The 6,377-nt window shown below is 44.3% G+C and overlaps 1 long non-coding RNA gene across 1 annotated transcript; it reads right to left on the minus strand.

The window, feature by feature from the left end:
* Positions 1–3,689: 3,689 nt before the first annotated feature.
* LOC103725877 lies at positions 3,690–6,037 on the minus strand. The gene is made up of 3 exons (XR_606876.3): positions 5,856–6,037; positions 4,262–4,410; positions 3,690–4,167 (listed from the first exon to the last, which is right to left on the minus strand). It is a non-coding gene; the product is annotated as an uncharacterized LOC103725877 (long non-coding RNA).
* Positions 6,038–6,377: the final 340 nt, after the last annotated feature.

Below are 6,377 nucleotides of genomic sequence, written 5' to 3' on the forward strand. Positions count from 1 at the left end.
ATTAAGCTAACAGAGAGCAAGAGGATGGGGATGGGGGCTTCTTAAAATCTTTGTTCTGGAATTGTAGAAACCAAATCCACTCTCCCCCTAGCTAAAACTCAGTCACATGGTTGTGTGTTAGCATAAAGGAACCCAAAAGAAAGATGGACTTTGGGTAACTCAGTTTACACTCCTAGTTGCAGATAGGACACTTTGGGAGATTGTTAATATGGCATGGGGTTGTGTTAACAGAGAAGGTGCCTAGGGTCGGTCTTCTAGAGGCCCATGCCCCTATATGCCTACCCGTTCAGTCGCCTGTTCCGGCCTTTGTTTTACGTCTTCTCTAGTCTCATCCCTCCACTGGCACATCGCCCACACTCCCAGCAAGCAAGTTCATTCTACCATGTGCTAGTGAGCCATAAAGATTTTACTGAAGATCTTGTGTGAGTGCAGAAATGTAATCGCATTCTTCCATGGACATCCGTTCTTTCCTCCAAAGCTCTCTCCCCTTGCCAGCAACCACACCTCACCTGTTGCTCTTCCCTGCCAAGCAGGCCAAGCACTTCCCTACCAACCGTAATGGCTCCTCAAAGTCTTGTCGTTCTAGCCCTCTGCCCACTCCACAAGACAAAAGACTGCTAATAAACTACAACCCTGTAAACTACACACCAATGACCTCTTTTTTTCCTCCAGTATACCCTTCAAGAGACTTAGGAAATAATTGACAGAGCAAGAAAGTTCTCTTCTTGGGACAAGGTTGAGTGGGAAGTTGCTAATAAGACAATTCATTTTTGCCAGAAAAATTTATTTATGTGGAAAAAAGACTGGAAGGACATCTTGAAGTGTTAACGGTATTTATCTTTAAGTAACTGAATGAAGGATATTTTTTCTTTTGTATTTTCCTATACCTTCATTTAATTTTTGTTTCTATATTGTTCAAGTGTTCTATAATATATGGTGTGTATGTGTGTGTGTGTGTGTGTGTGTGTGTGTGTGTTTTAATGTCTAAAACATATAAAGACATTTATCCTTTGTTCAGGATCACTAATCATTTGGAAAATGCAAATAAAAATGAAAGTAAGATACTAATTCACACTCATTAAGAGGGCTGTAATTTAAAAAAAGAAAATGACAGCTATTATTGACTATATTAGTCCATTCTATGTTGCCATAGCAAAAATAACTGAGGCTGAAGGTTTTTATAAAGAAGACAGGCTTATTCAGTTCACAGTCATGGAGGCTGAAGTCCAAGGCTGGGTACCCTATCACTTTGGCCTGGAGCAGACCTTTGACTGGAGCGTCATGGCAGATAGTATCATGGTGAGAGCTCATGGGGGTAGGAAGGATCATGTGCCAAGGCAGGAAGTCAAAGACCAGGGAGGGGTCAGTCCCACTCTTTTATTGATTTATTGATTTATTTTTATTTTATGTGTATGAGTGTTTCATCTGCATGTATGTAAATGCATCCATGTCGTGCAATGCCTGTGGAGTTCAGCGGTTAAGAGCATTGACTGCTATTGCAGAGCACCCGGGTTCGAGTCCCAGCACCCACATGGCAGCTACCAACCATCCTTAACTCCAGTTCCAGGGAACTCCAAAGCCCTCTTCTCACCTCTGTAGCATTGCACGACACGGGTGCACTCACATACATGCGAGCAATACACTCATATACATAAAATAAAAATAACAAAATACTAAAAAAGAACTGAGGATGTGCATCTAGCAGAACACTGGTGCTTTGCAGGTGGGAATGAAAATAGTACCACAGTGGAAAATAGTGTGGAGACGCCTGTAAAAACTAAACATGGAATTACGTGTGACCCTGCAATTCTACTTCTGAGTGCACACCCAAAAGAGTTGAAAGCAAGAATTTTAGCAGATGTTTGGACACCTGTGGTCATTAGCAGCACCTATGGTCCATACCCCCCAAAATGGAAGAGACTCAGTATTTGTTTAGGGATGAATTCATAAGCTAAACACAGCATGACTATGCAATGGAATATTATTTAGCATTAATCATGAAGGGAGTTCTGGCATGTTCTGTGATCCATGGATGAGTCTTTAAGGCATTATGTTAAGTGAAATAAGCTAGTTTAAAAAGTACAAATATTGTGTGATTGCGCTTATCCGAGCTTCCTAGAGGAGTGAAATTCATAGAGACATAAAATAGTGTGACAGTTACCAAGGGCTGGGGGATGAGAAAAATGAGAGATATTATTTATGAGCACAGAGTTTCTGTATGGAAGGATGAAAAAAACCTGAAGATGGATGGTGATGATGGCTGCACCGCTACATGAAGGTACTTATGTCACAGAGCTGTGCACTTTAAAATGGCTACATTTTACGTTATGTGTATTTTATAATTGTTTTAAAATAAATCTTTCTGTAGTAAATTTTACCTGAATTTTTCTTTTTTTTTTTTTTTGTTTTTTTTAGGCAGGGTCTCCCTGTAGCCCCAGCTGTCCCGGAACTCACTATGTAGACCAGGCTGGTCTTGAACTCACAGAAATCCTCCTGTCTCTGCCTCCCAAGTGCTGGGACTACAGGCGTACACCACCATCATGCCCGGATTACCTGAATTTTTTACTTGGGTAGCGTATGATCTCTTGGAAACTAGATATTTAGGGGAGCATGGTCAAAATAAATTAATCTGTTTATTTGAAAATGTCCTTATGAAGCTAAGTACTATATACAATGAATAGATGCCAAAAAAATAGGAGAAAAAGATATTTCCTTAGTCTTTCTGTCTGTACGTTATTACTTTTTAAACTGAATTTGTAAGGAAAAATACTTAATACACCTGTATTTATACAGGGCTAATTTTTTTAGGGATTTCCTATCCAGTAAGTAAAAAGGACATATAAGCAACTAATTATAGTGTACAGTGGGATGAAGCAATGGGCCAAGTGTAGGGGGACAAGCAAGGACTTCTGCTTGGGTTTGAGGATTCCTAGACAAAGTGTTCAAGCTAAACACTGAAGAACTAATGAAGAGATGTGAGTGGCTTAGAGGTACATTAGAGAGTGGAATGGAGAGAGGAGGGAGGGGAGCTGGGATAAGAGGAAACCAAAGACTCCACTTGCTCGTTTCATTCCCTGGGGCTCCTGACTGGTCACAGCGCATTGTAGGACATGGATCATGTTAACTGATCCCTGACAGCAAGTCCATGTCAGGCTATGATATGGGGATGTTGTCTTTACTGGAGAAGTGACCCAGAAAGAGGGCTGAACTCAGAAAACCACGCCAAAGCCAACTAAGTGAGCCGTTGGCTGGCTTGATGGTGTGAGTCTAGATAAAGGCAGAACATGCCGGAGCTTCCTGTACGAGCTTGGCACTGGCCCCTGCCTGTCAGTGCCTGATCCCTTGCGGCTGTTGGGTTTGTAGTCTGACAATTAGAAGAACAGAAGCCTTTTCCATTCCATCTGAAAGCTTAAGCAATGTTTCTGGTCAGCATTTCAGACTCAGACTGTGGCACATGCATTACCCTAATAAGCACATGGTGGATTTATTTCTAGAGGCTGCCGTGCAAATGGCACACAGCTGGATAACCATCACTGTGACCGGATAGTGAGCAGAACAGAGCACGCTTGTGAACTGGAAATCCGTGGGTGTAGGCTCAGCCGTTCTGCATTATAGGAAAAGGAGAGATCAGCTGATGAAAATGAGTCTGAGGCATATAAATTTATTTCGTGGCCCCAGAAAAGCTCAAGATCAACTCATTCCGCAGTTTATTTTCAGGTAGTGTGAGTCACTCTTGTCCTGTGGCATTTCTACACTATGAAGCCCCCACTGTGTCCTGCTTCCCTGCTTTCTCTTGGGTCCTTGTGCTCCAGGTCCTTGAGGTTCTTCACATCTCCAGGCTCCCTAGAAGAACCTTTAGCCTGATTTGGAAAGCTCTAACAGTGTCTAAGATCCATGAGCATTCATAGCCATCCCTCATCTGACCATGGCTGGGACATCAAGTGTAGGGAATGGGCCAGGTGGAAAATCCTACACCCATCCCCTCTTGTGTTCCAAGTTCCCAAGAACCCGCCACTTTCAGTGGGTCAGGCCCTGACATGAAATCTCTACCCTTCCCTTCTTGGAAGGTTCCTTACTCTCCCCAGGTGGGCCAGATTTAGAGTTGGAAATTCCCTGCCTGGGTCAGGGGCACCCGGGTTTGGAAACACAACTCCTTGCCTGCTTTTCCTGGAAAGAAAAAGAGAGAGTTACCTGTCTTTTGTTTTTGCTGATAGCTCAGTGTAGCGAAATGGAGAAGCTAAATAATTTCTCAATCTCTCACCTCTTTGCACAGTGATGGTGCCACTCTGATGCCTGGAGACAGATGCACTGACATCCCACGTCTGACACCTTGAGGGCAGGTCGAGCCATTGGTCCTACTGCCTTTTCGTCTGCTCACAGGTCTGTTCTGGCTGTAGCTTGTTGGCATTTCTGTGTGGGACATGATTTCTGTTTTGGTTCCTCACACTTATATTCAGGGCTCCTAGGTAGCACTTCCCACTGTTTCCTGCCCACTCCTAGGTCTTCTCCCCAGATTTCAACACCCCAAAGTGTCTGATCTGAGTGTACAATAAGCTCACAGTAATGTAGCACAAGCTAGCCCTAGCAATGCAATGGCTGAAGGTTAGCAATCTGATGTATGCACGAACCCTCCTTCCTTCCACGTTTCTAAAACTCCTTTTGAACTAGGCATCCTGACATGTGAAACCCAAGGTAACACTGTCATTTGTGAAGAGGCCAGCTGTCCCCAGACCCAGGCCAAGAAATCCTGGGAGCTTTTAGCCTGTGCTCAGCTATGTGGCCAAGGCGCTTCACTCAGAAGCATCAAGTGGCTTAATCTGTTTATAGCGGAGGGCCTCTCAGTTGGCTTTTCCCAGAAAAGGAGGAGCTACTGGCCTACTCCCTTCTAGTCTGCTCAGGGGTCCCTACGATGAATAACTCAGATACTTGTGGGTGAGGTATTGCTGTTTAGTTTCCTTACACGTATATTCAGTTATTTAAGGAGGCTTCCAATCTGCCATGTTTGGTATGCTCTTCTCACCCTGACAGGGTTCCTGGTGAAGCCGAAGCTAACTTGTTCTCTCTGAAGTCCAAACTAAGGGACCATACCGTGGTCCAAATTATTCATGTTAGAAAATTCTCATCTAGGCATGGTGGGGTCATACCTGTAATCTCAGCTACTCATGAGGCTAAGGCAGGAGGATAGCAAGTCCAAGGCCTGCCTGGGCTACACAGAGTTTGAGGAGAGCCTGAACAACCTTGAGAGACCCTGTCTGAAAATAAAATCTCTAGAACTGATTTTTGAAATTATTTAGTAATTATTAATGTATATATAGATGTAGTTATACACACACACACACACACACACACACACACTTGCACCACAGCATGTATGTGGATGTCAGAGGACAACTTTTGGGAGTTGGTTCTCTCCTTCCATTGTAGGATCCAGGAACTGAACTCAGGTCATCAGACTTACATGGCAAGTGTTTTACCTGCTGAGCCATCTTTGTTGGCCTTCAAAATATTTTTTTGAGACAGGGTCTCCCTGTAGCCCCATCTATCCTGGAACTCACTGTGTAGACCAGGCTGGCCTTGAACTCACAGAGATTGGCCTGCCTCTACCTCCCAAGTGCTCATGTGGCAAAATAATTTTTTTAAAAGAAAAAAGGTCTGGGGATATAGCCCAGTGGTACAGTCCTTGCTTAGCTTGTTGTGGGTTCAGTACCCAATAGCATACACAAAGAATAAGAAGATTCTCTTACACTGGGGTCTCCTTTCACAGTCCTGCCCTACAGACTTAGGCCAAGCCCCACTCCAGTCTTGTACCTGGTGTCTAGAATGATTTTAAGACCTCTTTTGCCCTCCTCACTCACCTGTCCATCTAGAAGCTGTATCCTTTAACCTTCTCCTGGCTGTGGCCCCAAGAGTTTGGAGGGCATTTCTCTGCTCTGCTGTAGCCGGTGTGCATGCTCAGTCAGAACATCTGACGATCTGATTTACGTTTTCCAGATTTATCGCATTATTCGCATACCCAGGCCAGCTGATATTTTAGGCGCGTGAATCAGAGCGTCTGGCATGGCTTCCTATACAGCAGAGCTCGGGCTACAGGCATAATGAAGTTGGGAGGGAGAGGAGTTCAACTTATCAGGGAGGAAATTTATGTCAGTAACAAGTCTGCCTGGCAACAGCACCAGGAAGAGAGATACCAGGCTCCAACATCAGACTCAAAGCCTTCACTCAGGAAGCAGCACAGCCTGTGTGGTTTTCCACCACAGTGGGCTGACTCCGCTCCTTTTTAAGAGGAAGAGAACTTTCATTGATGCGTACTTCAAAGGATAGCCCCCAAATGTGCCACCGAACAGGGAGACATGGTGAGCAGCAATGTTACCAGGCCG

This window comes from Nannospalax galili, unplaced genomic scaffold (assembly GCF_000622305.1).
Source record: "Nannospalax galili isolate Female #2095 unplaced genomic scaffold, S.galili_v1.0 scaffold1129, whole genome shotgun sequence".
NCBI lineage: Eukaryota > Metazoa > Chordata > Mammalia > Rodentia > Spalacidae > Nannospalax > Nannospalax galili.